Consider the following 22,452-nt stretch of genomic DNA (forward strand, 5'->3'; position numbering starts at 1 on the left):
TTTAGCAATTAACAAAATGCTGGGGGTAGATGTATGAGACTGATGTTTCAATGAGAGGTCCCTAACCCAGTGATCATCTTAGTCTTTGTATCTATGTAGTAAACAATGAATTACAACATTAGTCGTACAGAAGAAAATCTCTTGTGGAATATTTTGCGGAAACGTCCAGGCAAAATACAAGATCCTGTAACTGCATAAATAGTTTTTTAACCTACCATGCCAAAATCATAGAATCATAGAATCAACCAGGTTGGAAGAGACCTCCAAGATGATTCAGTCCAACCTAGCACCCAGCCCTATCCAGTCAACTAAACCATGGTACTAAGTGCCTCATCCAGGCTTTTCTTCAACACCTTCATGGAAGGCATCTCTACCAGCACCCTGGGCAGCCCATTCCAATGGCAAATCACTTTTTCTGTGAAGAACTTCCTGCTAACATCCAGCCTAGACCTCCCCCAGCACAACTTGAGACTGTGTCCCCTTAGTCTCTTTATGGTTGTCTGGGAGAAGAGACCAACCCCCACCTGGCTACAGCCTCCTTTCAGGTAGTTGTAGACAGAAATGAGGTCACCCCTGAGCCTCCTCTTCTCTGGGCTAAACAACCCCAGCTCCCTTAGCTTCTCCTCATAGGGTTTGTGTTCCAGGCCCCTCACCAGCTTCGTTGCCCTTCTCTGGACACATTCCAGTATCTCAACATCTCTCTTGAATTGAGGAGCCCAGAACTGGACACAGCACTCAAGGTGTGGCCTGACCAGTGCTGAGTACAGGGGAAGAATAACCTCCCTTGTCCTACTGGCCACACTGTTCCTGATGCAGGCCAGGATGACATTGGCTCTCTTGGCCACCTGGGCACACTGCTGGCTCATCTTCACTCTACTATCTATCAGCACCCCCAGGTCCCTTTCCTCCTGGCTGCTCTCCAGCCACTCTGTCCCAGCCTGTAGTGCTGCTTGGGGTTGTTGTGGTCAAAGTAAAGAAGCCTGCACATGGCCTGGTTCAGTCTCATCCCATTGGCCTCTGCCCACCCATCCAGCCTGTCCAGGTTCCTCTGCAGGGCTCTCCTACCTTCCAACAGATCAACAACTGCTCCTAGCTTGGTGTCATCTGCAAACTTACTGATGCTGGACTCAATGCCCTCGTCCAGGTCATCAATAAAGATATTGAACAGGACTGGGCCCAGCACTGATCCTTGGGGCACACCACTAGTGACAGCTGCCAACTGGATGTGGCACCATTCACCACCACTCACTGGGCCCAGCCCTCCAGCCAGTTCTTGACCCATATCAGAGTGAATCTGTCCAAGCCATGAGCTGCCAGCTTTGCCAGGAGCTTGTTGTGGCAGACATTGTCAAAGACTTTGCTGAAGTCCAGGTGGACTACATCCACAGCCTGCCCCACATTCACCAGGCAGGTAACCTGATCATAAAAGGAGATCAGGTTGGGCAGACAGGACCTGCCCTTCCTAAACCCATGCTGGCTGGGCCTGATCCCTTGGCCATCCTGGCACACAGAGGGGCTATACTGGTTTTTACTTGTGGGTTTTGTTTGGGTTTTTTTCCCCTCAGGTAAGCACTCTCTGACAGTATTATTAAAGTAAGTGCACTTCTCTTCCCACATCTTACCAAGGTCTGACTTCAAAATACGACCTTGCTACCAGCATATGTCTTCCAGAAGCCAAGCTTCCAGCATGTTACATCAATGGGAATCAGACCAGTTTTTAGAGGCATGATGTCCAAACTTTGATTCATGTGGGATTGCTTCTGGGAGACTATGCAGAGTGGGCACCATGCAACAGAATTAATTTGTAGCACAGCACCTTTTATTTAGTGGTATACTTCAATGCACATTTTCATTAGCAACATGTAAATGCTTCTTTGAATTAAAATGAAAAGTTGAGAGGTTTGTATGGAAAATTCAGGTGGGTAGGCAGATGGAGTTTACCCAGCCAGATCCCCAGTGCTGTTGTATTTCTAGAAATAGATAGGAGGGAACTGCAGGTTCTCTTTCATGACTGTTTCTAAAGCATGGCAGGAAACAAGGGATCTTCTATTGCGGCATTAAGCTGAATTGGTTCATCACAAAGCAACTTTTATTTTTCACTTAATCACAACATTCTCACAATTTTCCACTCTTTTTTTTTTTTTTGCTCTAATGTAAGCAAACAGGACACAATAAATTTCCTCAGCATCTTGGATGACAAAACAATTACTCCATTATAAAAGGAGATCCAGAAAGGAAATGAAACGTGAAACATTTCTCTGCATTTTTTTATTGCCACAAATACTGTTCCAAATATCATTGTTACAAGGTCACTACCTTCTGTCTTAAAGACAAGGAAAATGAGTAGAACAATACATTAGTCAGTGTCTTCCAGTAACTGTGAAGGCTTCAGCACAGTGGCTGATGAAGCAGGACACGGGACAGTACCAAGCAAGAATTCTTGGAAGAGAAGGATGGCAATGGCAGGAGCGCCAGTCCTGTTCTATGCAGTAACAGACTACTGATTGCTAGATCAGTGGTATCTGCTCAGCTGCTGACATGCTTCTTTTCTTGAGTTTACACAGAGAGATAACTTGTCTTCTGAACTTCTGTGGGAGTAAGGAAAATGTCTGTCTGCATTAATTTTGTATCTTAAAATAGAGAATCATTTTGATTATGGTACAGGACGTTGTTTCCAGGAGGAAGAAAATATTTTTATTTCCTATTTTAAGACTGAAGATCTGTGATAGTGTGAAAATACAAACAGCTTTATGTAAAGCTTCATGCACTTAGACTGATTTGCCATTGGAATGGGCTGCCCAGGGAGGTGGTGGGGTCACCATACCTGGAGGTGTTCAAGAGCAGACTGGATGAGGCATTTAGTGCCATGGTCTAGTTGACTGGATAGGACTGGATGACCTTGGAGGTCTCTTCCAACCTGGTTGATTCTATGGTTCTATGTAGGAAATTCATAATAATTAATGACAACAGCTGTACTATGTCTACTTATACCCATCCTCTAGAGTTTAAAGATTCTACAGGCTTCACTACTCAAGCAAAACTGTCTTACCTCAACATAAAAAAAATACCCCAAACGATCTCAAATATTTTGCTTTATAGAATCACGCTGTGCTGAAAAATCTCAGTGGGCAATATCTGAAGCTCTGTATACAATGTTCATTGAAGCAAGTTTTTTTTTTAAGCTGTAACACCACTAGTCTTCTCAAAGAACAGAAATAGAAAAATCTGCCTAAATGCTAGCTCAGGCAAAATGCTGTTCTGTTTCTAGTGTGCCATGGCTTGAACCACACAACATTTCCCACTATCACATTAGAGCATTTGTGGCTGTAGAGCATTACAACCCTGGAAGTGGAGTCTCAGGCTGTCTTAACTGGGCAGATGCATTTTTGCCTGTTACAGGATTTGGATGGGTATTCCTTTCCCCTTTCCTTCTGTTCTCTATATACACTGATGTAATCTGATTATCTTTGTAGAAGAGGAATAAAATATTCTATGTAAATCAATTGAAAACTCTCACTCTGCTTTTTTTTTTCCTTTGGTTCCACTCCCTTTCTGAGGAGGAAGGGGAGAAGGAGGAAGGGGAGAAGGAGGAAGGGGAGAAGGAGGAAGGGGAGAAGGAGGAAGGGGAGAAGGAGGAAGGGGAGAAGGAGGAAGGGGAGAAGGAGGAAGGGGAGAAGGAGGAAGGGGAGAAGAAGGAAGGGGAGAAGGAGGAAGGGGAGAAGGAGGAAGAGGAAAAGGAGGAAGGGGAGAAGGAGGAAGGGGAGAAGGGGTTTAGCCCTTGCACTTAGCAATTACATAGTGTGACAATATGAATACTAGAATTAAAGTGTTTATTTAATTTGATAGAGTATTGGCTATCAACATAGAATGCACAACACAGGAAACAGAAGCAGCATTTGGCTGTATAACTCATTCAGATACCCTTCTGCAAAAAAGATTATTCAGTAGCTCAGAAAAGAATATAAATTGTTTAAATGTAAATTAACTCAGCCTCAGTCTGTGAGCAAGTTTGACACAATTAATTCAATATTCACGTTCCAAAGTAAGGACTTGTGAAGAGAGTTGAAAGAATGTGTGCCTGCGAATGCTAAGGGAATTAAAAGCATTTTCTGTGACAAAAACTGGTAATCTTTAATGACAGGGTTATAAGCGGAGACAGAATTGCATTGCTGCCACCTTGTAATTGCCAAAAGGCAGGGGTGGGGGGGGAGGTATCAGACAGCCTCTGTCTAAAGCAGAGGGGCTTGAAAGCCAGTTAAAAAGTACCTGGTGTCTAATAACCATGTTTTCAGAGACGCCTTAAGGCTGATGGTTGCACAGACATTTTGGACCCCAAAAGAGAATGTGTGGGGGGTTAGTGTTCCACATTATTTTCTTCATTCTTACAATGTCCACAAAACAGATAGGGATCAAAGACCAAAAAAAGGCTCATTCTCTCAATTCACCATACTGGATGGAGGCAGCAAGAACTGCTTATCTGGAGCAGACAGAAATAGGCACTTAGTGCCATGGTAGTTGATTGGATAGGGCTGTGTTATAGGTTGAACTGGATGATCTTGGAGGTCTCTTCCAACCTGGTCGATTCTATGATTCCATGAATGAGTAGAAAAAGCAGTTAAGTCTAGGCAGAAACAGCTCTTCCCTGGTTGAAGGAGCACTTAGTAAAGATCAACCTGCCTTTGTCCTTGCATTTCCTTTCCATTCATTTGCTCTGATTTCCATTAGACAAGTGCAAAAACTTCCTTATTTCAGGCATCCACTTTCTTCAAAATAAATATTTATGCAATGAAATGCAAAGAAATACAGTATTTGAAATCTTAAGTTACCTGTAAGTAACATTTAGTATCTTATCCCAGGTAAGATCCCTGTTAAGTGTCTAGATGATTACCTTAATCTACTAAAGATTTAATCTACTAAAGACTAGCCTGACAGTAGGCAGATGACTGTTGCATCCATTTATTTTCAGTAAGTAAAATTACAACTGAAATCAGTCCTGAACTGAACCCTCTTTCATCACAAATGACTTCTGTCATATTTGCCAACCTTTACTTTAGATTTTGGAAATAAATATTCCACCTGAAATCATGGAATAAAAAAAAAAAAAAAAAATCACACAAAGGTTTCCACTCCACAGTAGTCCAATCACTGTTTTCTAGTCTTTGCATCAATGGTACTGTTGGAATTTTTTTACTTACATTATTTTTGGTGTTTTTCTTGTACTTTGAGAACAGCCAAACACTTTTAATGTGTACTCTTTCGTAATCCTGCATGGCAAAGTAGAAAAGAAAATAACAGCTCTGAATCTCCAAAATAAATCCTCACTCAAAAAGATCTGGGACTTGTCCCGGAATGTTTGTCCGTGTACCTTTACATCCAGCTATCCTTTTTCTAGCTGTTAAGTCTACTGTGAGATCCTAGAAACAGGGAACAGTTTTTCATAAAAGGCATGCCTCGATCTGTCAGAAAACCAAAGAAAATGTTAAGTGAGCCATCCATTTCTACCTGCATATTTAAAAGTACTCAGTGCTACGTTTTACGTTCTTCCAGACCTATACAAGCACTGTGGTTTGTTGTTTTATTTTTTTCTTATCAAAAGAAACACAAATTCAACATCAAGTTTCAAGCTGTGGGCTTCAGGCCATTAAAAAAAAAATTGAAAAACACTGTGAATAGCTGCAGCAAATAAGATGATGCCTCTTCCTCCTGCAAATCTGAGTTCAGATCTTTCCTTAGGCTACAAGCAAACATGAACTTGGGGCTCCGATCCTGTTTTTCTTCTTTTGCGTACATCACAGAGCTGTTGCAAACCAGCATGACTTGCAACTTACACTACAGGAGCCAAATGGCAGGAAAAAGCCTATCAGTTTGTAAAGGGCAGGATGCAGCTGTTGCGAAATGTCCTGGAGAAGGGAAAGTAAGCAAGCAAGAAGGGTGGAGGTAGTGTGGGAAGGACGCAGAAAGTAACTGCTTGTCTGTGCCTTCCGTAGTAAATGTCAGGTCCTTTCACCAGTAAATAACCAGATTCACATAGGTTATATTTTCTAATCCTTCAGTCAGCATCTGATCCAGAACAATCTCTGCTGGCAGCAAATACTGTAAATCAATTTAGATAACAAAAATTATAGAGAATTTTCTTTCAAATTCTGCCTCATAGCATTTAACTGCTGCAAATATGAACTCATGTGACCTCTGCATCTGGACATAAAACAAACTTGCTAGCAATCTGCTTGAGAGCATCAGTGCTTTGCCTTGATTAGTTGTGTGCTGGACAAACTATAGGACTCATGTCTGGTCACCCAGAAGCTACATATGCATCAGATTAGATGAGAACTGCTTTATAATTGACTGTAGGATTTTAAAAAGATAAGTGAAAGCAGCTGCTATATTCTGCACTCTAGAATTTATTTGTTTCTTGGTTTCATGCTCTGGAAAGATCCAAGATTGATAATATACATGGAACTATTAGTCTCAATACTCACACGAAACAGGGATCATTTAGTAAGGCTGCCTCATGTCTCAGTTCTAATTTAAATTTCCCAGAGACTCAAATATATTTGATAGAACCAATAACAATTTATAGGCTGCCCTTCCCTCTTCTTTCCCAAAGAAAAGGAATTAGATGTAGAGAGAGGAAAGGTAAGCACACCCACATAAATAATCTCACTCCAGTTTGGATGTTAAAAAAAGAAGAACAGTTTAACAATAAATAAAAGGTATCTGAGGTAGGGAAGTTACAAAGGTATAGGGAAGGGAAAATAAGATACAAAATGCATAAATACAAGCAGATTTGATGGCAACGGTTTGTCCACCTCATGGGTGATGGCCACGTGGTAAAACAAAGAGAACCAGGAAGGAGGAAGGTGATGCTGGTGAGCAGGGAGGCAGGGAGAGAGAGCAACAGGAGGTCCCCCTGCTTTTATGTATCTTAGACAGGAAGTGGGAGTGGGCTAACCACCACACCTGGCAGTGTTCAGACCCACCCCCGGGGAGAGGTCAAGACCACTCCCCCAGGAGGGTTAACCCTTTACACCTCACCAGAGCAGGTTTTCCTAGAGCAGACTGCACAGCACAGCGTTCTGGCAGGCTTTGAATGAGACCAGAGATGCAGACTCCACTACTTCTCTGGGCAGCCTGTTCTAGTGTTCCACCCACTCTCAGTCTCCTTTTCCCCAGGCTAAAGAGCTTCCAGTTCTTCAGCCTTTCTTTGTAAGAGAGATGTTCTAGTTTCCTAATTAACTTCATAGTCATTTGCTGTCCCTTTTCAAGCAGTTCGCTGTCCTTCTTGAACTGGGTAGCCCTGAAGCTGATGAAGTACTCAGGATGAGGCCTCACCAGGGCAGAGTAGAGGAGGAGAAGAACCTTGCTCAACCTGCTGGACACACTCTTCTTGGTACATCTAAGAATACCACTGGCCTTCTTCATCGTAAGGGCACATTGCTTGCTCATGGTCATCCTATTGGTGACCATGACTCCCAGACTTTTTTCCACAGTGCTGTTCTCCAGCACATAAGGTTATTCCTCCCTAGGTTCCAGTACTCTATACTTCCCCATGTTGAACTTCGTAAGTTTGCTCCCTGCCCAACTTGCCAGCTTGTCCAGGCCATGCTGGATGGCAGCACAGCCTTATGGTGCGTCAGTCACCCCTCCCAGTTTTGTATCATCAGCAAGCTTGCTGGGTTACACTCTGCTCCTTCATCCAGGTTGCTGATAAATAACATAGAACAGGACTGGACCCAGTACTGACCTCTGGGGAACACTACTTGCTATAGACCTCCAACTGGACTCTGTGCTACTGACCACAACCATCTGAACTATCTTTCAGACAGTTTTCAATCTGCCCTTTGCCATTCATCTAATTCACACTTTCTAGGCTTACCTGTGAAGATGATGGAGGGGTGATGTCAAAAGTCTTGCTGAAATCAAGGTAGACAGTGTTCACTGCCCTCCCCTCATCTATCCATCCAGTCATATCTGCATAGAAGGCTACCTGATTAGTCAGACAGGACTTCCCATTGGTGAATCCATGTTGACTACTTCCGATAACATTAATTTCTTCCACAGACTTTGAGATGATGCCTAGAACAAGTTGTTCCATTATCTTTACAGGGATGGAGGGGAGATTGAGTGGCCTGTAGCTTCCTGGGTCTTCCTTCTTGTCCTTTCTGAAGAGTGCAGTGACACTGATTTTTCTGCAATACTTGGGCACTTTGCCTGTTCTCCAGCACCATTCAAAGATGGTAGACAGTGGCCCACCAATGACTTCTGCCAGGTCCCTCCCCTAAGGACCCATGGATTTGTTGCCATCCAGTTTATTTAACTGATCTCTAACTTGATCTGCATCAAGCAAGTAAAATTTTTCCTTTGTCCAGACTTTCTCTGTTATCTCCAAAGTCAGGAACTCCTGAGAGCTGACCTGAGCAGCAAAGACTAAAAAAAAGAAGAAATTCAGTAACTCCCCCTTCCCTGCATTCTCCATTACCATGGCACCCACCTTATTCAACAGCAGGCCACATTGTCTCTAGTTTTACTTTTGCCTCCCATATACTTGAAGAAACTCTTCCTGTTGATCTTGACATCCCTTGCCAGGTTCAGTTCTAAGGCGGCCTTAGGTTCCCTTGTTTCATCCCTGCATATTCTGACAGAGTACCCGCAATCTTCCCAAGTTGTCATCCCCTTTTTTCACTTGAGCTATTTCAGAAGCTCCATTATCAACCATGGAAGTTTCTTGCTTCCCTTGCCTGATTTCCTGCTCTTAAGGATACACTGATTCTGAAATTGGAGGAAGCGGTTCTTGAACATTGTTCTCTTTGTGTGAGAACAACTGAAATGTGCTGAGTTCTATCCGGGGGGGAGGCAGAACAGGTTGAAAGCTTGTGGGTAAGAATTAAGTAATGTGCATGGCTGAACAAGGAGCTCCTGAAGGAAATTCTACAATTCATGGAAGAAGAGATTTGTCACTTGGGAGATCTATAGAGTCTCTAAAGTTGTCAGGGCATGTAGGAAGGCAACAAGGAAGGCCAAAGCCCTCTTGGAACTGAAGCTGGCAAGGGAAGTAAAAGAGAACAAGAAAAGCTTCTTCAAATATATCGGTGGAAAAAGGAAGAACAGGGAAGGTGTGAGGGGGCACTACTGAACAAGAAAGCAGCCTTCATAACTGAGGATGCGGAGAAGGCAGAGTTGCTGAAAGCCTTCTTTGCTTCAGTCCTTACACCTAAGCGATGTGCTCCTCTGTGATCTGTGCTAGATTGTGTGGTTCTGCTCTGGCAGGGGGGGTTGGACTCGATGATCTCCTTGGGTCGCTTCCAACCCCTAATATCCTGTGATCCTGTGAATATCAGCCAGATCACTTGAGCCCCTCTATCTTCCAGAGCCTAACCCAAGGGATTTTTCTAAGTAGTTTCTTGAACAGGACAAAGTTAGCTATCCTGAAGTCCAAGTTTTAAGCCTACTTGTTGTTTTGTGCCTCCTACCCATGATCCTGAACTCCGTCTTCTCATGATCACCACTGCCAAGGCTACCCCCAACTCTAGTGTCTTCCAACAGTCCTTCTTCGTTTGTCAGTACTAGGTCCAGTAGTACTACTCTCCTTGTTGGCTTCTCCACCATCTGAGTCAAAAAGTTATCATTTATTAGACAAACCTTCTGGACTGTATGTGACTGGTTGTGTGGCTTTCCCAGTAGGTATCAGGGTGATTCAAGTCCCACATGAAAACCAAGGCCCATGGTTGTGAGGCTTCTTTAAGCTGTATGTGGAAGGTCTGTTCAGCTTCTCCACTCTGATCAGGTGGTCAGTAATAACCAACCACAGTCTTTCATACTGGCCTACCCCTTAATGTCTACCCACAAGTTCTCAACTCAATCTTCATCTGCCTCCATGGAGAGCTTGATACATTCCAGTTGCTTTTTCACATGAAGAGTAACTTCTCCACCTCACTTTGCTGGCCTGTCTTTCCTAAAAAGGAGTCAAATCTTTCCAGATTCTCATCACCTGAAACACACTGCAACCAGAATCTGGAAACCGCAAGAGTAGAATGGTTCTGATGAGGAGTAAATGGTATTTGGTGAGGAGTATTTGACAGAAGGTTTAGAGGGAAGGAAAAACAATGCCACAGTGAGTAATTTTTAGCCATCAGCCCAACACTTTTCCTCTCAGAATCTTACACTCACTGATGACAAACAGGTTGAGCTCATGTTCATTCTTATTTCCTACTCACCAAGGTGGATTAAAGACTGATAGAAATGTTTCACTCCTTTGTAACATTATATTTCCCTGTAAGTAATAACTCGGTGTTGGCATAGAAATGGTACATTACAGTAAATGACAGTAAAAGAGATTGTGAGGTACAGAAAGCACAATCTCTTAGTAATGAAGCACGAACTAGTCTGGAAACCATGCTGCACCTTTCCCCAAAGCTAGCACTTGTCTCTATGAAAATGCAAAGCAACTGCAGGATTGCATCTTGTGTCAATAGCTAACAGTGAAGAGGGGAAAATGCTAAATATTTTCTTCAAAAGGCTGTTACCCTACACCACACTAACAAATCTGATGGTGTAACACTAGAATCAACTTAGAAGCAAGTGATAGGAGCAGGACGACCCAGTTTCTGGAGAAACAATCAATCTGTTCATATTGCACAATCTCATCAAGACACATCTGGGGTATAATTTCTTGGAACTCAAGCTGCTCACGATAGTCCCACGGGCAGGCTGAGAGCCATGTGCCTCCAGTCAGCACCAACAAACCTTTGTTAGCCCAAAGGCCAACATCAGGCAGAAGCACTTTCACTATAGATGTCTCCTTCCTCTGTTATTAGGTCTTCTGACTGTATTGCTGCCTTGTTGCATTCAACCTAGAAAAAAACATAGATGTAGAACAAAGTGGTATCTAGCAATACTCAGACACATCCAAGTGTTTGAACAAACTTTCACATTGATTTGTTAGAGCCTGTTATCACTATAGTCTGGACAGCCAATTGTGTTCTGGTTCCTTGTCTTACTTTCCATCACACAGATTTAAACAGGATCTGATGTTTCCCTCTAGCAAAGGTGTAGGTATTTGTTTCTGTTCTAGTTTAAATTTCCCAGAGACTCTCTCTCTGTATATATATATATATACATATATATATATATATGTATATATATATATATATACATGTAAATATATCTATATATCTAACAGAACCAATACAATTATAGGATGCCTTCTCCTCTCCCCCGTTTTGGAGATGTGGCCGTTTGAGCTGATTCTCTAGCTCAGACATAGGGGAGAGATGACCACTCCAGGGATAGGCCACATAAATGGCAACAATAGATAAATTAATATAATTTCATTGGAGCATCAAGAGCTTAATGTCTAGAAGCACAGCTTGTTCTCCCCCTTTCTCCCGCTGGCTTCTGCTGCTTCTCAGCTTCGCCTATCGTCCCCGGCTGCTGTTTTGGCTGCTGCTGCTTCTGCTGCTTCGCCGCCGCTTGACCCCTCCCCCATCTCCCTTAAGGTTGTTATCACAGTATCACAGTATCACAGTATCACCAAGGTTGGAAGAGACCTCACAGATCATCAAGTCCAACCCTTTACCACAGTGCCCAAGGCACCAAGTGCCACATCCAACCTTGCCTTGAACTGCCCCAGGGACGACGACTCCACCACCTCCCCAGGCAGCCCATTCCAGTGTCCAATGACTCTCTCAGTGAAGAACTTTCTCCTCACCTCGAGCCGAAATTTCCCCTGGCGCAGCCTGAGGCTGTGTCCCCTTGTTCTGGAGCTGGCCACCTGAGAGAAGAGAGCAACCTCCCCCTGGCCACAACCACCCTTCAGGTAGTTGTAGACAGCAATAAGGTCACTCCTGAGCCTCCTCTTCTCCAGGCTAACCAATCCCAGCTCCCTCAGCCTCTCCTCGTAGGGCTTGTGCTCGAGGCCTCTCACCAGCCTCGTCACCCTTCTCTGGACACGCTCAAGCATCTCAGTGTCCTTCCTAAACTGGGGGGCCCAGAACTGAACGCAGTACTCGAGGTGTGGTCTGACCAGTGCAGAGTACAGGGGCAGAATGACCTCCCTGCTCCTGCTGACCACACCATTCCTGATGCAGGCCAGGATGCCACTGGCTCTCTTGGCCACCTGGGCACACTGCTGGCTCATGTTCAGGTGGGTATCAATCAGCACCCCCAGATCCCTCTCTGTCTGGCTGCTCTCCAGCCACTCCGACCCCAGCCTGTATCTCTGCATGGGGTTGTTGTGGCCAAAGTGCAGCACCCTGCACTTGGAGCTATTGAACGCCATCCCATTGGCCTCTGCCCATCTGTCCAGGTGGTCAAGGTCCCGCTGCAGAGCCCTTCTGCCCTCCAACTCAGTCACATCTGCCCCCAGCTTAGTGTCATCTGCAAACTTGCTGATGACTGACGCGATGCCCTCATCCAGATCATCTATGAAGATGTTAAAGAGGATGGGGCCCAGCACTGATCCCTGAGGGACACCACTAGTGACTGGCCGCCAGCTGGATGTGGCACCATTCACCACCACTCTCTGGGTCCGGCCCTCCAGCCAGTTCCTAACCCAGCACAGAGTGTTGCCATCCAAGCCATGGGCTGACAGCTTAGCCAGCAGTTTGCTGTGGGGGACAGTGTCAAAGGCCTTGCTGAAGTCCAGACAGACCACATCCACAGGCCTCCCCACACCCACCAAGCGGGTCACCTGATCATAGAAGGAGATCAGGTTAGAAAGGCAGGATCTGCCCTTCCTAAACCCATGCTGGCTGGACCTGAGATCTTTGCCATCCCTCAGGTGCGCAGTTATTGGCCCCAAGAGAACCTGCTCCATCAGTTTCCCTGGCACTGAGGTCAGGCTGACAGGTCTGTAGTTCCCAGGTTCCTCCATCCGACCCTTCTTGTGGATGGGGACCACGTTGGCCATTTTCCAGTCTCCTGGGACCTCTCCGGTGAGCCAGGACTGCTGGAAAATGATGGAGAGCGGCTTGGCCAGCTCAGCTGCCAGCTCTCTCAGCACCCTGGGATGGATCCCATCTGGTCCCATGGACTTGTGGGTGTCCAGATGACTCAGCAGGTCCTGAACTAATTCTTCAGGAATTTCCAGGGGAACACACCGCTCCCCGACCCCATCCCCCAGTTCAAGAGGCCACTTGCCTCCTCCTCCTCCCTCCTTACTGTTGAAAACTGAGGCGAAGAAGGCATTCAGGACCTCTGCCTTTGCTTCATCATCAGTTATAGTGTTCCCCTCCTGGTCCAGTAAGCAGTGGAGGCTCTTCTTGCCCTTCCTTTTAGCATTGATAAATTTATAAAAGTGTTTTTTGTTAACTTTCACAGAAGTGGCAGCCTAAGTTCTAGCTGAGCCTTAGCCTCTCTAATTTTTCTCCTACATAGTCTGGCTACCTCCTTAAACACATCAGGAGAAGCCTTCCCCTCCTTCCAGAGGCGATACACCCTCTTTTTCTCCCCCACTTCCTTCAGGAGCTCTTTGCTCATCCAGGCTGGTCGCCTCCCCCTGCAGCTCATCTTTCGGCACGTGGGAACTGCCAGTTCCTGTGCCTTCAAGAGCTCCTGTTTAAAGTAGGTCCAACCATCCTGGACCCCTTTGTTCTCGAGGACTGCTGCCCAAGGGACATTGGAAATAAGTTCCTTGAGCAAATTGAAGTTTGCCCTCCTAAAGTCCAAGGTGTAGGTTTTGTTGTAGTGCCTCCCTACCTCCCTGTATATTGAAAACTCCACTAACTCGTGATCACTACACCCCAGGCAGCCTCCCACTATCACATCTCCTACCAGCCCTTCTCTGTTGGAGAGCAGCAGGTCAAGCTGAGCTTGACCCCTAGTAGGCTCACTTAACAGTTGGGTCATGAAGCTGTCCTCCATGCACTCCAGAAATCTCCTGGACTGCCTCCTCTCTGCTGAATTAAGTTCCCAGCAGATATCTGGCAGGTTAAAGTCACCCACAAGGACAAGATCTGAAGATCTTGAGACAGCCTCCAGCTGTTTGTAAAATATCTCATCTGTTCCCTCATCCTGGTTGGGTGGTCTGTAACAGACTCCAACCAGGATGTCAGATTTATTAGTCCTCCCTCTGATTTTAACCCACAAGGTCTCTACCCCTTCATCCCTCACCTCAAGCTCAGTGGCATGGAGTGACTCCCTAATATACAGGGCCACCCCTCCTCCTTTTCTCCCTTGCCTATCTCTCCTGAAAAGGTTATATCCCTCCAGTATAGCAGCCCAGTCATGCCTGTCGTCCCACCAAGTTTCTGAAATGGCAACTACATCGTAGTCCCCCTGGTGGACCAGGACTTCCAATTCCTCCTGTTTGTTACCCAAGCTGCGTGCATTGGTGTAGATACACTTCAGCTGGGCTCTCGATTCAATTGTCCTTAGTTTCCTTCCATCTCTCTCCTTCTCAGAGAGAGTAATTTCCTCACCCACCCCCTTCAGACCTAGTTTAAAGCCAGCCTAATGAGCCCTGCCAACTCCATTGCCAGGACTCTCCTGCCCTTCGTAGACAATTGCACCCCATCACAAGCCAGCAGGTCCGGCGCAGTAAAAGTTCCCCCATGGTCAAAGAACCCAAAACGCCGCCGCTCGCACCATCCCTTCAAGGGATGTTGTATTGTTTGTTTTTTGTTTTTTTCTCTCTTCCTTCTCTAGTTATTATCTCTCTTTACATTGTTATACTTATACTATAAGAAATACAATTTCATCTTTCCCAGACTTTCAAAAAAAGGGGGTCTGTGTTGTGGTGAGTTTATTTCTCCCCAGGGGAGGGATCTGCCCTAACCCGGGACAGGAGAGAAAGGAATTTGATGCAGAAGAGAAAACATAAAACACACCCAAATAAATAATCTCACTTCAATTTGGAAGTTAAGGGAGAAAACTTTGACAATAAATAAAAGGCATTTGAGGTAGGGGAGTTACAAAGAGGTATAGGGAAGGAAAAAGAACAAGAAGCAAAACCAAAAAAATATATGTACAACCAGACTGATGGCAAGGGGTTTGTCCACCCCGTGGAAGGATGGCCATGTGGTAAAACAATGAGCAGCAGGAACAAAAGGGTGGTGCTGGAAGGCAGAAAGACAGGGAAACAGGAAGTTCCTCTGTTTTTATAGGGGGCTATGCAGACAGTGGGAGTGGGCTAACCACTACACCTGGAGACAGATTCAGACCTGCCCCCAGGGAGGAGTCAGAAGGACCTGGGGGCAGATTCAAGACCACTCCTCCAGGAGGGTTAACCTTTTACAGTACTCCTTGGTCACTAACAGTTTCCCGAGCAGGAAGTAAAACCTTCATGGCAGTTATCTGTGTTTACAGAGTCACACAACAGCATTTATTTCAACTGATTACCTTTTGTACATGGATTCCCCTTATCTAGTAGGATTGTGTAATGCTGTTTATGAAGAGGCCTTCCACCAGCCTCAGATATTTGACTTTTGAGCTTGGATAACAACAGGGTAATGAATGACCCATAGTTTCTTAGAGCTTCAGCTTCCTTTCCCACCTCCTCAGAAAGAAATACACATCTCAAAGCATCTCCATGGAAAACTGTTCCTTTGCCCTTCCCCACTTCCCAGCTTCTTGTATCACATGGCTTTCTTCTCAGGCTTTTTAAAGTAAAGGAGGGCACAGTGCCATTCCTGGTTATTCTATGAAGTTCAAATTTACCACAAGACAACAGAATGTGGGAAGTTTGTTGTAAATAGAAAGGCACTAGTGAATAACTGAAGTAGTAAAGTATTTGTCCCAAAATGACAACTAAGATCAGCTTTCACAGGAGGAAAGAAGGAGGTGACTCACCATTGGAAGGCAAAGGGACTAATCAAAGGCAGCTTTAGCAGCCATGAAGTGCAGCTTCCTCAGTGAGTGATGCTCTGCCCTGCTGGGACAGAAGTGTGGAGTCCAACACAGTCTACCTCGTTTCCAAGTGAACTGTGTCTTCCAGCCTGAACTGCACAGAAAGTAGAAGAAAATACAACGTAGTCTAGATGAAAAGGAAATAGGACCTGTATGTCAGACTAAAAGATCTAACCTGTATCACTGACCTACTTGTTGTGGCAGTTCCCCTAACTTCTAGATACCTTGAATCAAATAATAAAAATATTTATCAAGCCAAATTACTGCTCTGTCCCAACAGCCTTGTGAGCAGGCAAACTTTCTCCCACAGGCTAAAAGGCTCTTAAGAACTTCCAGGTCTGGAAACAGGCAACAACCATAGTCTTATCGTGGACCTTCCCAGCTCCACCCTTTCTGTTCACTCACACTACCTAATGCATGAAAGCAGGTATGGGTTTTGGTAAGGCAAGTCTTGTCAGCTCTTCTCACAATAGTTGAAATGAGACTGTTTCTGGAGCCATTAGCTACACTCTTCACCAGCAACCACTCATAACAATCATGAAGGGCCAACATCAGATTTAGAATGAAGTGGAGGTAGGCATTACTGTGTTCTTTTCCTTAGAGAAGGTTCACTGGGGCCTTTTAATACCTATGTAAGAAACACTGCTTAGAAGCATGATGTCTAAAGAAGTCCAAAGCTGAGTGCTGGGAACCATGGGTACTACTTCAGTTATCATGCACTTTTAGCCAGAATCTGCACGGGAAGACATTTACTCTCTCTTATGATCTGCAAACATGTTGTAGAAACACCAGAAGTAATCTCATGTCAAGCACATTTTGTTAGCTGGTTTGTCTTCTTGTACTGGAGGTGCAACTTCATTCTTACATGATTGGTCACATCAAAGCATGAGACTATACGTTCTAGTAAATCTGTGAATGCTGAATTGAGATTGCCTTGTGTTCTTTACAACTGCATCTGAGGCAAGAGATTCCAAAAAAACTGCTTTGCTGGCAAAGCATGTATAATCACATATGAAAATATGTCTCATTTGATGGATTTGGTTTTCTTACCAGCTTCTTGGATACCATCCACTTTGTTCATGAGGCAACACCTTTTCCATGGTCCTAACTTGTTAAACTTCACCATTATAAGCACTAGTCCGATTTCCATTTATCTGTAAGTGGTGCTGCCCCTGTGTTTCCTTTTAGCTTCATCAACAGCCAGCTGCTATAGAGTGCCCTCAATGTGTACTCATGGACATCAGTGTCATATGAGGTAAATGTTACCGAGAGCTGTAAACAAATTATACCTTTAGAGTGACTGTTAAATGTCAGAGAAAAAAATGGTCAGGTGGTACCTGGTGCTGTCCAGAAATACAAGGTCACTCTAATGAACTCTCTTACCAGAGGAAAACAGAGATCAGAATTCATCATTGTTTTCTGGAAACAGTGACTGGAATAGCAGAATTGAAACTGGAAATGTACAACATGTTTAGTATCAGAATTTTTACAGAAAATGCCTTCAGTGTTCTCTCTGATTTCTGGGATCACTGAAAAGAGGAACACGATCACAGGCCAAGGCTCAAAGTCCCTTGACTGAAGATTTGATAGACTGAGGGCAGTTTTTCACTGATGTCTAAGTTTGGAAGGAGGAAGCACAAGGTTGCCTCAGGTTGCCCCTCTGCTCTGATCTGTGGCTCAGAGCCTCAGCAGACTGGACAGGGTCCATATGCCGAGAGGTAGCGGAGGCAGAAGGAGCATCAAACAACCAAAAGCATAAGTGCAATGGGAAATGAAGCAAGATGAAGAGATGTGAGGGACATCAGTCAAATGTGGTGAAAATAGGCAAGAACAAATACACTATAGGAATGAAAGAATAAAGTTTAAAATGAAGGAATGATAGGCTCCTTTAGATAGTACACCTGTAATTCCAGTAAGAAGAAAGCAAAGCGCAGTCAGGAAGGGTACGTGTTCTTCCTTGGAACACTTCAGGATGCCCCTACCTTGCTGAGAAACAAGAAAAGTAGTTCAGACTGTAAAGAACTGCAGCCTACCCGGCACAACATTTAACAAATATAACTAACACAGCAGATACAACAGACACCCTTGTAAATAAAATTGTGTGAACAAAGCATTTCTTTTACCAGTTTCACACTGGGCTGAGGAAGAAAGAATTGTTAACAAAATAGAGCTCTGACCACAGTCGAGTGCTCAGCAGTGAAGTACGTTAGTATTTCCCTGGGGCAAAATACTTGGTTCAGGTGCAGTCTCTGCATTACTCACATCTTTGGCCTCTCTATTGGCACCGTAAGTGAAAGTGTGAAGTGTGGAGGTGGCTTGCACACTATATAATGCCAAAACTAATGTTTAACTTCTCATAGGCCAACTGGCCTGAAATCCTGGAGCTGAGATTACTGCATGCATACATGGAGCCACCACCTATACCTGTACAAGAGTGCATAGGAGAACCTTTTTTGAGGCACTGACAGGAACACTTACCTTTTTTTTTTTTCTGTCGTTGTTGTTGTTCTGAAGCTGTGATCTGAACTTTCTTTTAACCTAGAATGATATTCTATGTGTGAACCTCACCTTAACATTTAATTTCTTAACTTCTATGATTTACTTCTACTGCCTGCAGTACCAAATTTAAGTTGAGGCTGCACTTTGAATAAAGATTACAAACATTCAAGTTCTCAGCAAAGAAAGAATACTCTTCATCTGGAGGAGGACGTACAAGATTCTCTGAGGCTTTTGGTGCCCTGTACAGAACTTCACGAGTTTAATGGAAGTTCTTCCTTTTCTGCCCCACACCATTCAATTGCAGTGGCTTTAGGAACTTTCCATTTTGAACAAATGTATGAACTAACACCAATGAAGACAGAGATAATCAGGTAAGTAGGCATTTATGGCTAGCCAGTCTTGTTCCACTCCAGTCATAGTGACGATTCAGTCTTTCTCTTCTTTCTCTGCAATATAGGACACTGATAGATTATCTTACTTTAGGAAAGCTGTTAAGGAAAGCCATTTCTCATGCACAGAAGTTTCAGGGCCAAAAAGAAACAGTATCTTGACCAGAAGTTACAAGCCCAAGGACTCTGCTCTGCAGTTAGTCACCCACATGGCATTATCTACCCACGCTCCTACATAAGAGCAAATTGCAGTATCACCTTTCTGTCCACCTGCCAAAACAAAGAGTTGAAAAAAACTCATTGTTGGTTGCTTGATGGTTTGGAGCCAAATTTGTTTCCTAATCCTACTGCAAATGGTAACAAGGGAGACCAGAGGTTCCCTTCTCCAACCTAAGACAACCGAGAGAAGCATTAGCAAAGAAAATCACTTACTGTCAGCCACTGAAGGAATTTGCTTTCTCCTGAGCCACCTTCTTCTCAGTGATGCATGCAGTGTGACCTGGTGAGCACAAAGGGTCCTTAAATTCTTTCTTTTCCTTAAAAAACACATTTGAGAGGGTTTGTTTTAAGTGATACTTCCTTATCCTCTGTGTGATTGCCAAACTAACCCTTTCCATTATTAAAACTGCATAACTGTCAGAAAACTCAGTAGGTGCTAATGCTTGTACACTCACCCAGGACAAAGCAGTTCACACCACAGGGTACAGAAGTAGATGATCTTTCCCCCATGACTCACCCCGGTGACGGTGGGACCATTTCTGCAGTCTTTCTCTTCACTACAGTAAAGAATGGAAGGGCTGGCCCCATGCTAGCAGTGTTTTCTGTATAAACAAGTCACAGAGAAACAAAGATCATGATTCATGGAGGTTGCTAGGATACCTGAATTGCATAGACTAGGTGTCATTCATGGGAGTGCAATCCCTGAGCGTACAGTAGGATTTCCTTCTGCAGCCTACGTGCAGGCACAATTTCAGCACTATGAAATGTATTATGATGTGTATTAAAATAACACACTATGGTATGTATTAAAATAATACACACACCATGGTATGTATTGAACTCCACCAATCTAATAATATATTTGCTGATGGCTTAACAGTACCAAACTCTGCAGTAGTATAGCCAAGCCATATAGTGTGGCTTATATTGCTGATTCTAAGCATGACAGCCCCATTTTAATTCTCCTATGAGGACAGACTGAAAGAGTTGGGACTGTTCAGTCTGGAGAAGAGGAGGCTCTGAGGTGACCTTCTTGTGGCCTTTCAGTATCTGAAGGGGGCCTACAGAAAAGCTGGAGAAGGACTTTTCAGGATATCAGGTAGTGACAGGACTAGGGGGAATGGAGCGAGGCTGGAGATGGGTAGGTTCAGGTTGGACATGAGGAGGAAGTTCTTCACCATGAGAGTGGTGAGAGCTTGGAATGGGTTGCCCAGAGAGGTGTTTAAGGCCAGGCTGGATGGAGCTCTGGCCAGCCTGATCTAGGGTAGGGTGTTCCTGCTTGTCTTGGGTTCAAATGCAAGTTCCCAGAGACTCTAATAAATTTAATACACCCAATGACAATTTATAGAATTTATAGAGTGCCCTCCCCTCTTCCCCCTCCTTTTTCCCAAAGACAGGGAGAGAGAGGTAAGCACACCCAAATAAATCAATCTCACTCGATTTGGAAGATAAAAAGGAAAAGTTTAACAATAACTTAGAAAAGGTATTGGAGGTAGGGGAGTTTACAAAGGATAAGGAAGGGAAAACAGCAAAATACAAAAAGGGATGGATACAACCCGAGCAATGTGATGGTGTCTCTGCCTCGTGGCTGCCATGTGGTGTGCTGGTATGCAGTGTAAGTGTGTGTGTGTGTGAGAGGGAGCGAAGAAAAGAGAGCGAGCAAGGAAGCTCCTCTGTCTTTTATAGGACAGGAAGTGGGCAGAGTGGGCTAACCATCACCTGGAGTGTGGCCCACCCCTGGGGAGGGGCCAAGACCCCTAGGGTCAGGTTCAGGGTTACACCCCCCCTGGAGTGTTAACCCTATACACTGCTCATGGCAGGGGAGTTGGAACTACGTGATCCTTACGTTCCCTTACAACCCTGACTGATTCTATGATTCTCCTTCTACCAGGTCAAAAGCTGCAACAAAACCCTTTGATTACAGTGGTGATTCTAATTAAGTGCAACACCACAACGAAATTCAGGTTTTGTGGTCTCAGGCCTTGTAAGGCAGACTAAATGATGCTTTTTAGTAGTCAATGAAATGGATAGTGCTTCCTCACCCTCAGGGCTACTTCCAGTCCCAAATGCTCCAAAAATCTCATTTATGGAAAATTCCTACGGTGTTCAATGGGGAACGGCAAGCTTTTTATAAAATACTCAGAACAACCTAGAAAGTGCTGCAAGAGGGAGTAATTCTCCATTCAAAGCTATTAGTCACTAAATTTCTGTGGACTCTTACTGTTCTCTTCCCTGTGCTATTCAATAAGGCTTTTCCACAGAAAAACTTACTCCTTTACTGTAGCCTACAGAGATACAAGGTAGAGTAAATGTGTATTGTTTAACAGGAGGTAAAATTGCTACTTTTCTTTTGTTGGTGGGAACTCTGCTGCATAAATTCCCATCATTTGATACGAAACAAAAATCAGTTCATACAAAATGCAGCTGGTTTCAAAAAAGTATCATTATGTGTTAGGCTTAGCTAGCAGCAAACCGAAAGTACTCAGGAGTATTCAGTCTCTCCAATAACTACCAGCCTTAGAAGAACACAGAGAGTGGATTTACGCCTGGCCTAAAATTATTGCTTACAGTAACAGGTGAATTTCCTGTGATTAGTGTTTTGAAAACATAATAACAAAAAGCACCATAAAAAAAAAAAATCCCTCTGAAAAACTCTGTGAAGTTACCTGTCCCAACACGTAGGAAAAGCTACGCTCGTTTTAAGCTCCATTAGCAACACAAAGGCATAGGAGAAGCTGACACTCCACTGACACTGGCAGCAGTACCAAGGACTCAGCTTGCTTCAGAAGGCCTGCCAGCAGCAAAACTAGTAGCGTTGTTTTGAGAGCAAGAGAAAATAAATATTAAAAGCAAACGCCAGGCCAAAAAAAGGTGCATGAGATTACCCCTGTTTGTCATGCAGCAAGAGCTCTGAGACATAATTTCACTTCTTCAGTTATCATCAAAATACAATTCTGTCACTCTCCATCCAGTGAGCATTGCAGTTTCTGTGAGCATCAATTATGTAAGAGAAGCTTTGTCTGCTGGACAGAGTCTTTTGATTAAATTCATAATTTATAGGTAAGACACTTGAGATGCAAAAATTGGTCTCAGCACCACAGCTCCTTACAGATGGTTCTTCCAGGCAAATACTGCCACACCTCAATATGCCCTAATAAGACTTTCCTCATTCCCTGTCTTCTCATGTTCAGAACACCTAACACATGCTGAGGTCTGTTTGCAGCCTTGATTGACAGCAAATATGAGGAAATGGGTGCTGCCAAGCTGAGTAAGGTCAGGGTACTAAACACAAATTACAAGGTCCCCAACCACCTTCCTCAGAAGATCTAATGGTAAGCAATGCCTGGTGATTTGATTTCCTACACATGTATGCAAAATGTAGTAAAAATATGGGAGGTCAGTATTTCACTACCTGACCAGCCTGACTTTTAAGCAGAACAGCATCCATCTCTCATCTTACCTGTATCTTGCCAGAAAAGGCTGTGAGAGTCCCATCTTGGTG

At 44.2% G+C, this 22,452-nt stretch overlaps 1 long non-coding RNA gene across 1 annotated transcript; it reads right to left on the reverse strand.

Moving 5' to 3' along the window:
- Window positions 1-18,583: 18,583 nt before the first annotated feature.
- Window positions 18,584-19,553, reverse strand: LOC135173398 (uncharacterized). The gene is made up of 3 exons (XR_010301303.1): window positions 19,468-19,553; window positions 19,164-19,267; window positions 18,584-19,001 (listed from the first exon to the last, which is right to left on the reverse strand). It is a non-coding gene; the product is annotated as an uncharacterized LOC135173398 (long non-coding RNA).
- Between the last annotated feature and the right edge of the window lie 2,899 nt (window positions 19,554-22,452).

This window comes from Pogoniulus pusillus, chromosome Z, assembly GCF_015220805.1.
Source record: "Pogoniulus pusillus isolate bPogPus1 chromosome Z, bPogPus1.pri, whole genome shotgun sequence".
NCBI lineage: Eukaryota > Metazoa > Chordata > Aves > Piciformes > Lybiidae > Pogoniulus > Pogoniulus pusillus.